Genomic DNA, 15,703 nt, shown 5'->3' on the forward strand with positions numbered 1-15,703 from the left:
TTTGTGTGGTTTGTGTAAAAAAGTGTGTAGATCATCTAATGCCAAATCCAAATAAGAAAGAACAATCGTAGATAGTAGGTTGGCCAGGGCACTAGCCACCCGTTGAGATGCTACCGCTGGAGAGTTATGGGGTCTTTTTTCTGGCCAAACAGTACTACATTATTTTGATCCTTCTCTCCAGATACGGTTCACTTTCCCTTTGCCTACACATACACCGGATAGTCTGGCCTATTCTTTGCAGATTCTCCTCTATCCTCATACACCTGACAACACTGATTACCAAACAATTCTTCTTCACCCAAGTGGTTAGCTACTGCACTGTAATTGTTCAGTGGCCACTTTCCTTTTGGTAAGGGTAGAAGAGACTCTAGCTATGGTAAGCAACTCTTCTAGGAGAAGGACACTCCAAAATCAAACCCTTATTCTCTAATCTTGGGTAGTGGCATATCCTCTGTACCATTGTTTTCCACTGTCTTGGGCTAGAGTTTTCTTGCTCGAGGGTACACTCGGACACACTATTCTATCTAGTTTCTCTTCCTCTTGTTTTGTTAAAGTTTTTATAGTTTGTATAGGAAAACTTTATTCTAATGTTTTTACTGTTCTTAGAATATTTTATTTTTCCTTGTTTCCTTTTCTCACTGAGCTATTTTCCCTGTTGGAGCCCCTGGGCTTATAGCATCCTGCTTTTCCAACTAGAGTTGTAGCTTAGCAAGTAATAATAATAATAATAATAATAATAATAATAATAATAATAATAATAATAATAATAATAATAATAATAATAAAGAGGCCTGAAAAATAGATGAAGGATCATGCGGGATTTTTTTTAATCTTATGCTATGCTTTATTTTCCATGTAAACCATTCTATTAGACTTAGCAATCTTTCACTTTGATATTTCTGTGCATTTTTCCTTTTATCCAGCCTTATATGAGCTTGGATATATAAGATAATGTCCTAATTAGTCAAACTTTTGTTAATAGGGTTTGGATTGGAAGATGGTGTATCAAATGAACAGTATGAAATTTCGTACATAGTACTTCCTGTGACGTTAAAGTGTATAAGATAGTGTAGAGAATTCATCTACAAACTCAAAGCCTTACAGTTCTTTCATTGCATCATAAACTTTTGATTAATTCACACCATTATCACCTTATAATCAATGCAATAACCCTTTCTGTTTCATGATATCTAAGTCTTGAACCTTGAGATATTCTTTGACTGCTGGAACATCAATATTAGCCGGGTTCTCTTTCTATCTTAAAGATGAAGTAATAGTTTCTTTAAATCAGATTCAAATATAGACATAAGTCATCTCTGAGTCCACATTCGAAAGGTCGTATGAAGCCAGATACCACAAAGTTTGGAAATTATAATTGGATTATTAAACTAGATCGTCCCTTATAATCGAAGGTATTGGTAGATTTAAAAAAGCCAACCTGAAATTTTTATTGATTAATTGATACTATCCTTACATCATAGCACGTGTTACATGTAATGTGCAGACACGTTCATTTTAGTTCATACTTGAAGTATTATCATGGTACTCTATAACTTCTACGTCGTAAATAATATTCGAGTATACGATAAAAGAACGATGAACCTGATGTTATCATTCATTTTTTCGAAGACATCATGTTATACTTCCAAGGGGATATAACCTTCGTTATTTCTCGCATCTTATTTTTAACTAAACTATCTCAATGCTTTTGCCAATTATTGGAAATCAAATTTTTAAAGCTAAGAACCATCTAGCAACACACACACACACATATATATATATATGTATATATATATATATATATATATATATATATATATATATATTATATATATATATATATATATATATATATATATATATATATATATATATATATATATAGAGAGAGAGAGAGAGAGAGAGAGAGAGAGAGAGAGAGAGAGAGAGAGAGAGAGAGAGAGAGAGAGAGAGAGAGAGAGAGAGCCCCTATTTATTGTCTCTCGGAATTTTCATTGAACATTATCTTAGTTTTACTCATATTCGTTTTCAGTCCTACATTTCCGCTTTCTTTATTCAAATCTATCATCTTTTGTAATTTCTGCAATGATTCACTAAACAGAACTATGTCATCTACAAACCTTAAATTATTAAGGTATTCCCTATCAATATTCATTCCTACATTTTCCCATCCTGAATTCTTAAAGACTTCTAGGCACTCTGTGAATAATTTAGGAGAGATGGGAGTCTTCCTTTCTAACCCCTTTCTCAATCGGAATATTCTCACTATCTTGTATGTAGTTTTATACTTCCTGTATAGATATATTCAAGTGTTTTAAGGGCTTTCATTATCTCTGAAGTTTTGACAGAATCTAAAGCTGGCCCATAGTCTATAAATGCCATGAGTAGTGGTTTAGATGTCTAGTAAATTCGTCATCGGTTAATTTGTCTCCAGTGAATTCGTTGCTGGCCAATTCATCCCTAGATTAATTCGTTGTCAGTTGATTTGTTCATTTTTTTCTGATCAATAGACAAGTAGCCTACAACAAATAATTAGAAAATTTTCATTTTTACTAACCAACTCAGTAAACGAGTTACAATAAAGATACTAAAAAACAAGGCTTTTAGTATTATGTATTTAACTTCTAAATTTTGAGATTTTGTACAAATGTTTTTTTAAATCATTTTTCGGGGTTAGAATCATATTTTTCCATGATATCTTTTTATACGCAGGTTCGTATCTCTCTATTTTTTTCCTTTTGGCTTACATCTTCTTGGATAATTTCTGTAATTTGACACTGGCAAACTTTTCCTCACATTTAAGCACATCGATGAACTTTCAAATATTTGGATGATCAATATTCAGTGCGTACTTCAGTACGCTGTAGTAGGCTTCTAAACCAGTGGTTCCCAACCTGGGGGAAATTTCCCCCTGGGGGAAAATTTGAAGCTTCCAAGGGGGGAAATCATTACACAACCTACTAACTAAAACAAGCGGAAAATGTCCACATAGTATGTGCGGTAATTTGTTGTTAGCCATTCAATTGTGATATGATCATATCATTTCTCACTGACATGATATTCAAGGGGAGAATTGGAATATCATGCCCATTTCTGAGGCAGGCGAGTGGGCATGAGGGCTGGGCGGGGCATGAAGGGGGAAATCTGGATGGTTGAACTGGGTGCAGGGGGGAAATGACAGAAAAGGGTTGGGAACCACTGTTCTAAATTATTTGAAGTACGAGCAACCCCCGACATACATCGTACCAAAGCATTCCATGTAGTTAGTGCAAATAAGAGGTTCAAGGCACCGCCACCTTTCTCCTCTTCCTCTAGGTCAGTGGTTCCCAAACTGGGGGGCGGCCCCACTAGGGGGGCGTGAGGATGATACAAAGGGAGCGTGAAATCATCTGCTCGAAATTACTTGCTTAATAGAACAATAAAATCATTAAAAGAACAGCAGCATCCATCTCACTAAATTTGACCCGAAGTTGTGCCATAGTCTCATAAGTATTTCTAAATATTATATGCCATGTTTTCAAATTATCTATTCTTAAAATTGCAACTCAATTTTGCCAATTTGCTAATGTTCAAACTTTTTTTCGGTCACTTTGAACCAAATGTTTCGCTTTTAGTTACTGGAATGTACTATTATTTGTTTGAGTGGCTTTCATTATTAAAATGTAGTGCAAACAGAAATCTGTTTTCCTGTACAATGCTAAGAAATAAATGTAAGTATCATTTCATATAGAAAAAAAAAAAGAGAGGAGTCTACTGGAAGCAAAAAGGGAGCGTCAGGTAAGATAGTTTGGGAACCAATGCTCTAGGTGGTCCTATATATAATCGTTTTCAAAATAGGATACGATTGACTCTAGAATGTCATCATCTACAAGTTTATGTTCATATAAATCTACAGCATCATCAACCGACAGGAAGGCAGTGATAGGAAAACAGCTCATTTTTTAGGTGCACTGCCATCTTCGCAATATCTGCATTTCATTTCTTTTTGCACGATACATGCTTGTACACATTTTGCCCTAAATAATACAAGCAGCGAGCCTAATTCGAAGACGGAGACGATTCCAGAAATCCATTATGTGCAGCTTTTTGGAAATCTATAGACATGTTGCCAGGGCCCTTATTCTGCTGTTATTCATTTATTTTGTCAAAAAGTCTACTATATGTGTTTTGACTTTTGTTAGAGAGCAATGCGAACAATTTGTTTTTGACGTTGTTAATAGTTTATATATGACATATCTCTTTTGACATTACTTTTTTTAGAATGATTTATTGTTAATTTGTTCTCTTCAGTTATTTATTTCCTTATTTCCTTTCCTCACTGGGCTATTTTTCCCTATTGGAGCCCCTGGGCTTATAACATCTTGCTTTTCCAATTAGGGTTGTAGCTTCGATAGTAATAATAATAATAATAATAATAATAATCGTGGAACATTAAAAGTGTCTATCTAAATGTGTATTATATACAACTGAAAAAAAGATATATATATATATATATATATATATATATATATATATATATATATATATATATATATATATATATATATACACATATATACAAGAGCAGCATTTAAATGTTCTATTTGCCACCCAATTCTTTTACTGTTTTAAATGTGAAAGTTCTTCGTCACTTGCAAATATTACCGTTCGTTTTGAATCTTCTATTCCACTGTCAAACCATAAAATATCTTCGTCGACGTCAAAGTAAGAGAAAGCAACATTTTGCAATTGGTGTGGCGGGACATTTGGAATCAGCTTGCCTCCAACGTCTGATATTCCAAGTACAAAGATGATGGACGAAAGCTTTAAATTTCATTGTATTATCTACAAAAATACACAGTTTAATACACGTCTTACACCATTGTGGAACATCTTTAGCATAATAAGGAAGTACGGCATTGTACTTATTTGTATCATTTATATACATACATACATATATATATATATATATATATATATATATATATATATATATATATATATATATATATATGTGTGTGTGTGTGGGGGGGGGGGGGGCGGCCAGTATACCCATTCATATTAGTTGACTAATAAATTACTTTATAGTGATAATTCATTAGATAGTGCTTTGAGGTCACCCATTGCGGCTCTTGGAACAGCTTATTTCATCTACTGTATGTATTAAGAAATTTTCCATGCTAACTGTGATTTTGGCTAGAATTCATTTGTAGAGAAACTCTCCTCGCCTTCAAAAACTTACCCTAAGTCAAGAAATGACGATGAATTAATGATTGCACGAGAATCACCGCTTAAATGTGGGCGGCTCATCTTCATCCACGTTTACTCACGAGCTCCAATATAAAGTTTTATCACTGAAGCTCTCCAGCTGAGATTATTTGTCTCTCTAAGGCTTTTTAAACTCAAGTGTCCCTACCCTTAAATTCTCTTAAACCCTAGAGCTTTTAATTCCTAGAGCTTTTAATTCCTAGAGCTTTTAATTCTTAGCTTTTTGTTTCCTAATGTGCATTATCATACAAACTTGTTTGTCTGCAATTGTTCTTAATTTTAACGGTAGTTGATGATAATGAAAACTAAGGAGAAACGTATTGAATTTGAGCCAAGATGGATGGTCCTCAAATTTCATATTTCTTTTAGTCGTGTTTGTCCCACTTTAAACGTCCCATTCATTATCAATAAAATCTTCCTAGAACCTGTCATTGATTTTTTTTTTTTAACTGATGCACATTTTAACAAATAAATACGCATGTAAAACGAACAATATACCATTTTACACTGTTGAAATTGGCCGTAGAAAAACGCTAAATAACTTGGAATAAATGTTGCCGGGCATTTACCGTTTTAAAAACGAATATACTGACGTAAAGGAGTGGTATTACGGTCACTAACCCGTAAAAGGTAATAACAAAGTATGGTAAAATTACGGTTGCCTGTATTTTACTGAAATACATCTGAAAACAGTATATTTCTACGGAGAATTTCCGATTAAAATTACGGTTATTTTTAAACAGTGTATTATTTGTCACCTTTCTACAAAAGAACGGAATTGAATCTACGACATGATGCTTTCCCGGCATTTAGGTTTTTGTTCGTATTGTAATTGCCTGATCTATTCTCGCTACTGATAAGTGCCTCTGCCTTTCACATGTCTTGCAACTGATTGACAGATTGATAACTTCTTTAGACTGACGGGGCTGCGTCGCAGTTAGGAAGGCCCGCCAGCCATCTTACTCAGAGTCAGTTCGGATGATAGATCTTACCCTTCAATTTGTTGGCAATTTCTTATTCGTTTGTTCTATTCATGTAAATTTTACTGTACATTTTTTTTTCTTTTCGACATCTTTTATTTCATAAGAGACTTTCTATTTTTAGAGGCTTACATAAAGATTTGTTTCACTCTATTTTACTTACACTCGTACATATTTTGAATAATAATAATAATAATAATAATAATAATAATAATAATAATAATAATAATAATAATAATAATAATAATAAGAAGAAGAAGAAGAAGAAGAAGAAGAAGAAGAAGAAGAAGAAATAACAAAAACAATAACACGATAATAGTTATAATTTGACAAAAATTTTAATGTTATACTCCAAATATTTTACCTAAATTTTTCCTAATGAAGTTGGTCTACATTCATCTATTTTAGGATCTCCGTTTTTAGTTCATCTCTTATGTCATCATCCTAAATGAATCCCCGAAAGACTTTCAACGTATATTTGACCAAAATTGTATAATCATAGATAATATCGAGACTGTCTAGTAAGCGTTTTCTATCAAGTACCCTTCTTATCCAAAACACTTGTAATCACCTCCTCATCCTTATCATTAAATATTATTATAGAAATACCTGAAGGTCTTTCATTTCAAATCAAGCTTCAAAATATTAAAATACCAACGGATAATGTTTATATATATATATATATATATATATATATATATGTATATAATGTTTATGTATATATATACATATATATACAGTATATATATATATATATATATATATATATATATATATATATATATATATATATATATGCAAGGTGTTCATAGTCTCTTTACATTTAAAATTATAGTCCAAAAGCAAACGAACAGATATATGTGGGGAAATTATTACAAAATGGTGAACAGATTTTGAAGGTTTTTTTTTTTCTTTTACTAATCTGATAACCCTCTTTTTGGCACCGTTAGTTATACAATTTCTGTGTTATTGGTGATCTTTTACTTAAAATCGATTAGGATTGGCATCGTTTATCCAAGGCTTTTGTCGTTAACATAACTCTATAGAAAGAAGTCCAGGCGAGTGATATCTGGGGAATTAAGGGGCCAGGGAGTTAGGCCATATCCCTTTCATCTCACCGGTCCGGAAATGTTTTGATTTTGGAATCCTCGAACGTGAAGTCCACAGGTGGGACATTTTGATTGAAGGTCAATTCGCTGTGATGCCACATATTCAGATATAAGGTCAAGAGTCAAGTTAGACATCTGCGGTAATTGATGTCTTATTCAACAAAAATGAACCAATAATTAAATTGCGCACAACACATTCACTCGGTGAAGTTCCGGTTCTAGGTAAATTCCCCCTCGGAAAATTCCACCACGGAAAATTCCACCATAGGTAAATTCCACCATAAGTAAATTCCACCATAGGTAAATTCCACCATAAGTAAATTCCACCATAGGTAAATTCCACCATAGGTAAATTCCACCATAGGTAAATTCCACCATAAGTAAGTTCCACCATAAGTAAATTCCACCATTGGTAAATTCCCCCACGGAAAATTCCACCATACGTTTATTCCACCACGGAATATTCCGCCACGGAAAATTCCACTACGGAAAATTCCACCATCATAGAGGTAACAAAATTAGATTTATATAGAATTTATATAAAAAGGTTAAAGTATGAATAAATTAATAAATTTTTCTCACATTTTATTTAAAAAGAAAAAGATGACAATCGTATTAAAAGAAAATATTTAAAAAAAAAGATATTTCAAGAAAATTTATTTCAAATTACGAGCAATAGCCCTTAGAAAATATAAAATATTTTCATGCTCATAATGTTCAACTAAATTTTTCAATCGTGCATCTTCTTTTAGGATTTCGAGACTCCACGTCGAATATGTGCCATTTTTGTTTGGCATCATCCTTCCTCCTTTTTAAAGGAATTGCATAGTTTCCAAAAATTCGGATTGGTTGATGTTATTAAGGATCGTAATGCCTTATGAAAACCTTCGACAACATTGTTTGATCTTGGTAAGCCATTTAGAACTCGTTCACGTACATTCCAAAGTTCAATCGTAAACTGTGGGTTTCTCTTCTTTAATGATGACCCCGTCCCTCACTGTTCCAATATATGTCTCAAAATAAACTATGTTTGGTAGGGACGTCTTCATCATCAGATAAATCTAAAAAACCACTGACAACGTCCTCAATGGGCAAAAATGCTAAAGCACAAAAGCACTTTATCTTAACCTGGAAAGTGTCATCTGTATTGTACCTATGACTTTCACCAAGTGCACAGATCTTTCGCCAAATAGATTGCCTAAGATGAAAAACAAAGCCACCTACTTCAGAATGTGGAAAATTGGAAACAAAGGAATTATGGAGAGCTTGTTCAAAGTCCATGAGACAAGTTGCCGGCTGACAATTCCCTCGCAAATTACGAATAGAAGAAAAAGGACGATAGTATGAGGATTCTTTTTTGTCAGGTAGTAATGCAAACAGCTTTGGCAAATATGATCCTCCAATGTTATTAAGTGACACTACAAACTAGGCGACACTTTGAAAGTTCCATCACAGGCCCAATTTCTAGAACTTTCTAAATCATCCAGGCCTTTACTAGAATTCTGTCTGGGTCGTCAATACCACTATCGAAGGCCGAAAACAAAGAACCATTTTCCAAGTACTTTATCGTAGAAGGAATTTCAAATCATGACCTAGAAGTTGGAAGGACTGGAATTCCAAAAGAATGTTGCCTCCAGTTACGTATGTTACATGCAAGTCCATAAATAGTTTACAACTGTGACTGTGATTTAGTACACCATTAGCTATCCCTTCACGAGTAGACACTGTGCCTGTTCTCATCACCTCACTTTTCATTAGAGACTGCCTTTCGAGTATTAACGCTTGCTTCGCTTGCTGGGTGATTACAGGATAAAATTGAAAGAATGGCTTCTGGTTAAGTACTATTTCTTATTTTTACTATGAACATAAGGGGGGCGTTGACGACCACGGGGGCCATTATAGAGGCTGGAGATGAATTCTACACATATCACGGCCTTCTGATAGGCAAAAGGAAGACTTTTAGCAAAGAAAAAAAAATTGGCAAAAATCAGCCTTCCAAGGTGGAGCCTACCCTTAAAAGTTGCATGTATTCTGGCCCGGCAACCTTTACAAAAGTGTTCATAACGCCAGTATGTTTAAGTTTTTCTATTGTAATCTGCATGCTTTTTATAAATATTTTCTTCATCACACAGCTTTCGTTTACTTTTTTACGGATGAGATAAAGGTTGCCATGTTGTAGGCTTCCAAATCTTAACTAAATAAGAAAATGTAGTAGATGCTCAAAGAAAATTTTCTTGAAGTGCTTTGAAATGAACAACGAATTGATAATTTGAAGGAAACGAAAAGGAGAAACAATTGGTATTTAAACAAATTACTAAACAATTTACTTTAAAAGTCGTAAGCTTAAAGAAGTGTAGTTTAAAAGTTGTAAACAAGAGAATCGGAAATACATTCGTGGTGTGTGTGCATTCAAGCTTAGTTGTTGCAAACAACTAGGTCACGGTGATACTCCAATATTCTCCGTGGTGGAAATTACCATGGTGGAATATACGGTGGTGGAATTTATCATGGTGTATTTTCTGTGGTAGAATTTTCCGTGGTAGACTTTACCGGTCACCGAAGTACCCTACTCTCGTAGGGATGGACGGATCCTCAGAATCCCTTTTCGTGCGTTTACTTTTCGTGAAACATGAAAAGTTGCTTCATCATTAAAACAAACTCGCTTGGGAAACTTTTCATCCTCTGCAATTTAATTCCTAATAATTTATTGAGTAATTAGTTGACAGTTGGCAGTTACTCAAAAAGTCAATACCAGTTGACGATACAAGTCTTAACATTTAGATATTAACAAAATTATATAATACTGTATTAGATGAGTGGTAATTTTCTATTGTTCGAGAAAAAGTACTCGTCCCTCGCGAAGAGGAAAGAAAAAAGGCTAACAATACATCTGGCTTGATGCAAAGAGAAGAATGCGACATGATTCTCAATCGACTCATTGAACTTTAAATAGACAATGTTTAAAAGGCTGCAAAGGATTGTCGTCTCCTTAAAATGTGTGATGTCATGAAAATAGAAGTGGCCAAACCACCTCAATACATCCATATCCACTCTAGCTGCTAATTCAATTCTTACACCCGTTCTCCTCCTCAGTACTTCATTCCTAACCCTATCTAATCTAGATACATCAGCCATATTTCTCAGACACTTCTTTTCAAACACATTCAGTTTATGCCTCTCCATCACTTCCATTCCCCACAACTCTGATCCGTACATCATAGTTGGTATAATCACTTTCTCATACAGAACTCTCTTTACATTCATTCCTAACCCTCTCTTCTTTAACACTCCCTTCACTGCCCCCGACTCTTTACATCCTTCGTGCTCTCTCTGATATACAACTGCTTCCATTCCAAGATTTGCAGCAACAACAGACCCCAAGTACTTAAACTAGTCTACCTACTCAAGTAAATCTCCTTTCAACATGACATTCAACCTAACACCACTCACCTTTCTCGTACATCCCATAACCTTACTCCTACTGACATTAACTCTCAACTTCCTTCTCTCTCTCTCACCCTTCCGAATTATGTCATTTATCGACCCAGCTTCTCCTCCAAGTCTGCAACCAATGCACTATTAACTATTATCCGCAAACAACAACTGATTCACCTCCCACACATGATCACTCATCTGTCAGTTCCAATACTCGACCAAGCACTCAAGCATTCACTTCTCTCACAATGCCATCAACAAACAAATTGAACAACCATGGCAACATCTTACATCCTTGTCTCATCCTCACTCTCACTGGAAACCACTCACTCACTTCATTTTCTATCCTAACAAACGCTCTACTGCCTGTTTATAAACTTTTCACTGCTTGCAACAACCTGCCACCAATTCCATATAACCTCATAACATTCCACATCTCTTCCCTATCAACTCTTATAAGCTTTCTCCACATCTATAAATGCAACATACAACTCCTTACCTTTAGTTAAATATCTAGTAAAATTCAATCCATACGTCCCCTACCTCTTCTAAAACCACCCTGCTCTTCTAAAATTGTATCCTCATTTTTATCCATAATCCCATTAATTAGCACACTACCATACGCTTTTCCATCCCCACTCATAAAACTAATACCACTTAAATTACAACATTCATGCACATCTCCCTCACCTTTGTATAGCGGAACAATACACACACACACACCCAGTCCACTGGTACCATTGACAGCATAAAACTTATATTAAACAATCTCACTAACCAGTCAAGTACATTCACAGCCCTTTCCTTTAACATCTCAACCCTTACACCATCCATACCAGGTACTTTTCTTACTCTCGTTTCATCTAGTGCTCTCTTCACTTCCTCTCTTGTAAGCTCTCTCATTCTCTCCTCCCATTATTGGTACCTCGACACCTGAAACAGAAATTATATCTGCCTCCCTATTGTCCTCATCATTCAGCAACCTTTCAAAATATTCATCCCACCTTTTTCTTGCTTCCATTTTCACCTTTCACTGTCTCGCCATATCTTGATCCACCCGTCCTTACTCTCTTCACTTCCTTCCAAAACTTCTTATTCTCTTCATACAAATAACCAAATCCCTGACCCCACCTCCAGTCAGCGCTCTCTTTGCCTTGGCTACCTTACATTTTACTTCCACTTTTTTCTCTCTATATATTTCATACTTTTCTATGCTATTACTCTGCAACCATCCTTCAAATATCCTCTTTCTCTCTTCCACTTTCATCTTCACTCCTTATTCCACCATTCACTACCCTTCCTCATGCTGCCTCCAACAATCCTCTTGCCACACACATCACAAGTCTTAATGAATCAATAAATTTAGAAAGAATAAGATCTTTCCTCCTTTGCTATAGAAGTGCAACACTCTAAGCCGCTAGATATGGATAGGGGAAGAAGCTTCTCACTCTTGATTATTTTGATATATTCGTGTGTTAACAGGGAAGTATGAAAGATGGTTAGTCGCTTACTCCATGGCCGTGGGAGCTTGAGTAAATTAGCTGCAGGACAACGCAAAAAATACAAGTAGGAATCATCATCATCTCCTCCTGCGCCTATTGACGCAAAGGGCCTCGGTTAGATTTCGCCAGTTGCTTCTAACTTGAGCTTTTAATTCAATACCTCTCTATTCATGATCTACTTCGCGCTTCATGGTCCTCAGCCATGTAGGCCTGGGTCTTCCAACTTTTCTAGTTACTTGTGGAGCCCAGCTGAACGTTTGGTGAACTAATCTCTCTTGGGGAGTGCGAAGAGCATGCCCAAACCATCTCCATCTACCCCTCATCATGATCTCATCCACATATGGTACTCGAGTAATCTCTCTTATAGTTTCATTTCTAATCCTGTCCTGCCAAGTCTGACAAGTAAGAAATCATGATAGAATTCTTTTTTATGTTTACTGGGAAATTCCCCAAATTCATTATTTCTGTCTGCTCTTCATTAAGCAGAGGTAATGTAGATAGATCTTGTAAGGTAGTATGCAATTTGGTACCTTTACTTAACCTCCAATTTATTATGAGCAACATCACTAATTAAAGATTAAAACATACAGATCCTTAGTACAGGTGAGCCTACTTGCCTTTATCGACACAGATACCTTGTGATGCACCTTATGATGACTTACATTTTAGTGTTTATTAGTTCAGAACTACTGAAATTTAGAACTGCATTAACTTGATGCTGTAAAAACCACAAAGGACAAAATATCTTAAGCTATCAGAAGCAAAGCGCAGTTCTGGTATCCAATAATTCAACAAAAGTAGATGGAACTCAGTCTTGGTCATTCATAGTTTCTTCATTGAATAGTGGAGCCCTGCTTCCAGATATTTAGATAAATTTTATAAGATTGCTGGCAGAATAAAAAAAAATTTCATTAGTTGAGAAGACTTCATTATATCTAACTTGATTATATCTGTAAAACCTACTTCAAAGCTACTCCTATCCTGATGCAACTGCTAAGATTTTCTGCACTGTGCTCTATGTTCTGTTGCAAAAGATCTGCTGGAAATGATGGATAAGGACAAATATGGCAACCTGATTTTACTTGATCTTAGTGGTGCTTATGACACAGCAATACATAAACTGCTTGTAAAATTATTGATGATCAATTGGCATTGATGATGACACTTTTGGAACTAAGATGCACCTCACCTGAGGGTTCTAAAACTTTCAAATGTGCGGCCCCAAGCTCCCACGAGACATCTGAACGACTGATGATATAGATAGAGGCTTCCAAGAAGAAGTATAAGACTTTTGTTCTCGAAATGCTATGATAGCATCGATTAGACAATTTATGTAGAATACTCTATATGGACATCTAAATACTTTAAAATGTATACTACAAACAAATCTCGTAGTTCCTACAAGGTGCTGGGCTTTCCCATGTGTGGCAAGACCAGGAAAACAACCCCTAAAATAATGCAAAATAGGCTGGAATTAGACTAGCCACTGTTACTTTCAAATTCAGGCCTGTTCCATGTAAGTCATCTAGTACAGGAAAGCTACATCTGGGCTTATATTACCAGTCTTCTATTATCAAATAAAGAAGCACATATACCGTACAGGGAACTCTTTTGGATACCATTTGAACAGTAATCCTCAATTGATTCTATGATGTCTCCCACATCAGTATCGCTTGTCCCACTTTTGTCCTTCTGTATGGAAAAGGGGGTTTATGGATATTTTTTGTAACGGGGTAACCATGCATGATGCTATTATAAATGTTGATGTGCTAGGGCGTCCCTTGTAACCGACGTGCATCAGGATCCCTCTGCTGGCGCAGTAAATGGACGAGGGGTACCGCAGGATTCACAACTGCGGCCAAAGAAGTTAGTGAGACAATGGAAAATCAGAACAGGTACTTGGAATGTTGATTCACTAACGGGAAGATTGAGGGAGATAGTGGATGTGATGGTGAAAAGGAAGATAGCCATCTTGTGTCTGCAGGAGACTAGATGGAAAGGAAAATGAACTAGAGAGATAGGAAATTGCTATAATCTCTATTACAGCGGGTCAAGAGACGGGATAAATAGAGTTGGGGTCATAAAAGGTAATAGCTGGAAAGAAAAAGTGATAGAAATCAAGAAAATTAATGATAGGATTTTAAAGATCCCAATGATAATGGGGGATTAGATAATGAATATAATTTCAGCATATGCCCCGAGATGGGTTGGCAAGAACAAGAAAAAAAGAATTATTTAGACAAGAGTTTGAGGCTGCTATTAGATCAGTGAAAGAGGAAGAGAAATTAATCATAGGAACAGATATGCATGGCAGAGTGGGGAATAGAAGGGATGGATATGAGGAGGTACATTGAGGCAATGGGTTTGGAATTATAAATGAGGATGAGGAGTATGTATTAGAGATGGCTCCGAGTTTTGAACTGGCATGTATGATCACCTGGTTTCAGAAGTTGGATAAGCATTTGATAACCTATGAAAGTGGAGTATTGGAAAGCCAAATAGATTATTCATTGGTTAGAAAAATATGATGAACTGTAAAGTGATTTTAGGGGAAGCTTGTGTTAAGCAACATAGACTGGTAGTGATGGGTTTTAAAATGAGAGGTAGAAACCCCAAGAAGAGAAAGATGAGATCTAGAATTAAGGTTTGGGACCTTAAAGGAGAAAAGTGTGAGCAATTTAGGCGGATTGAGAGAGAGAGAGAGAGAGAGAGAGAGAGAGAGAGAGAGAGAGAGAGAGAGAGAGAGAGAGAGAGATATGACTGGAAAGGTTAAACTTAGATATTGGACAGGGTAACCGGGTGGAAAATATGTGGTTGGGTATGAAAGAAACATTTGTAGGGGAAACGAAGGAATTAGTGGGAAGAACCAGCGGATATGTTATAGGAGAAATGTGGTGGTGGAACAGAGGTGCAAGTATCAGTTGATAGGAAATCAAAGGCATTCAAGGATTTGAAAGTAAGACAGGCACAGGGTGTAGAGGAACGGTATAGAGAAGAGGAAAAAGATTCTAGGAGGAAACTAGGTTTAGCTATTGGAAGAGCAGTAGAGGAATTAAATGAAAGGCTAGGAACAAAAGAAGGAGAAAGGGATATCTGTAAGATGTTAAGATTGGGAAAAAGGCAAAGACAGGATTTGGGGCAATTGGTAGTTATCAGGGATAGAGATGGAAATATATTGCTTAAGAGAAGATGGAGAGAATAGTATTAGCAACTATTGAATACCGAAAATAAGAAAGAGGAGCTGGGAGAAACACGATGGGTGGAGAGGCCAGCGATGGAGATACATTGTACAGAAGGGAAACAGGCATTGGGTAGAATGAAGAATGGTAAAGCACCAGGCCCATCAGAGTTTCAAATTGAAATGGTCAAGGTACTAGCTACAGAAGGGGAAAAATGAAGGCTGGATTTATTGAGACCAATATGGGAAAAG

The sequence above is a fragment of the Palaemon carinicauda genome, chromosome 1, assembly GCF_036898095.1.
Source record: "Palaemon carinicauda isolate YSFRI2023 chromosome 1, ASM3689809v2, whole genome shotgun sequence".
Lineage (NCBI taxonomy): Eukaryota > Metazoa > Arthropoda > Malacostraca > Decapoda > Palaemonidae > Palaemon > Palaemon carinicauda.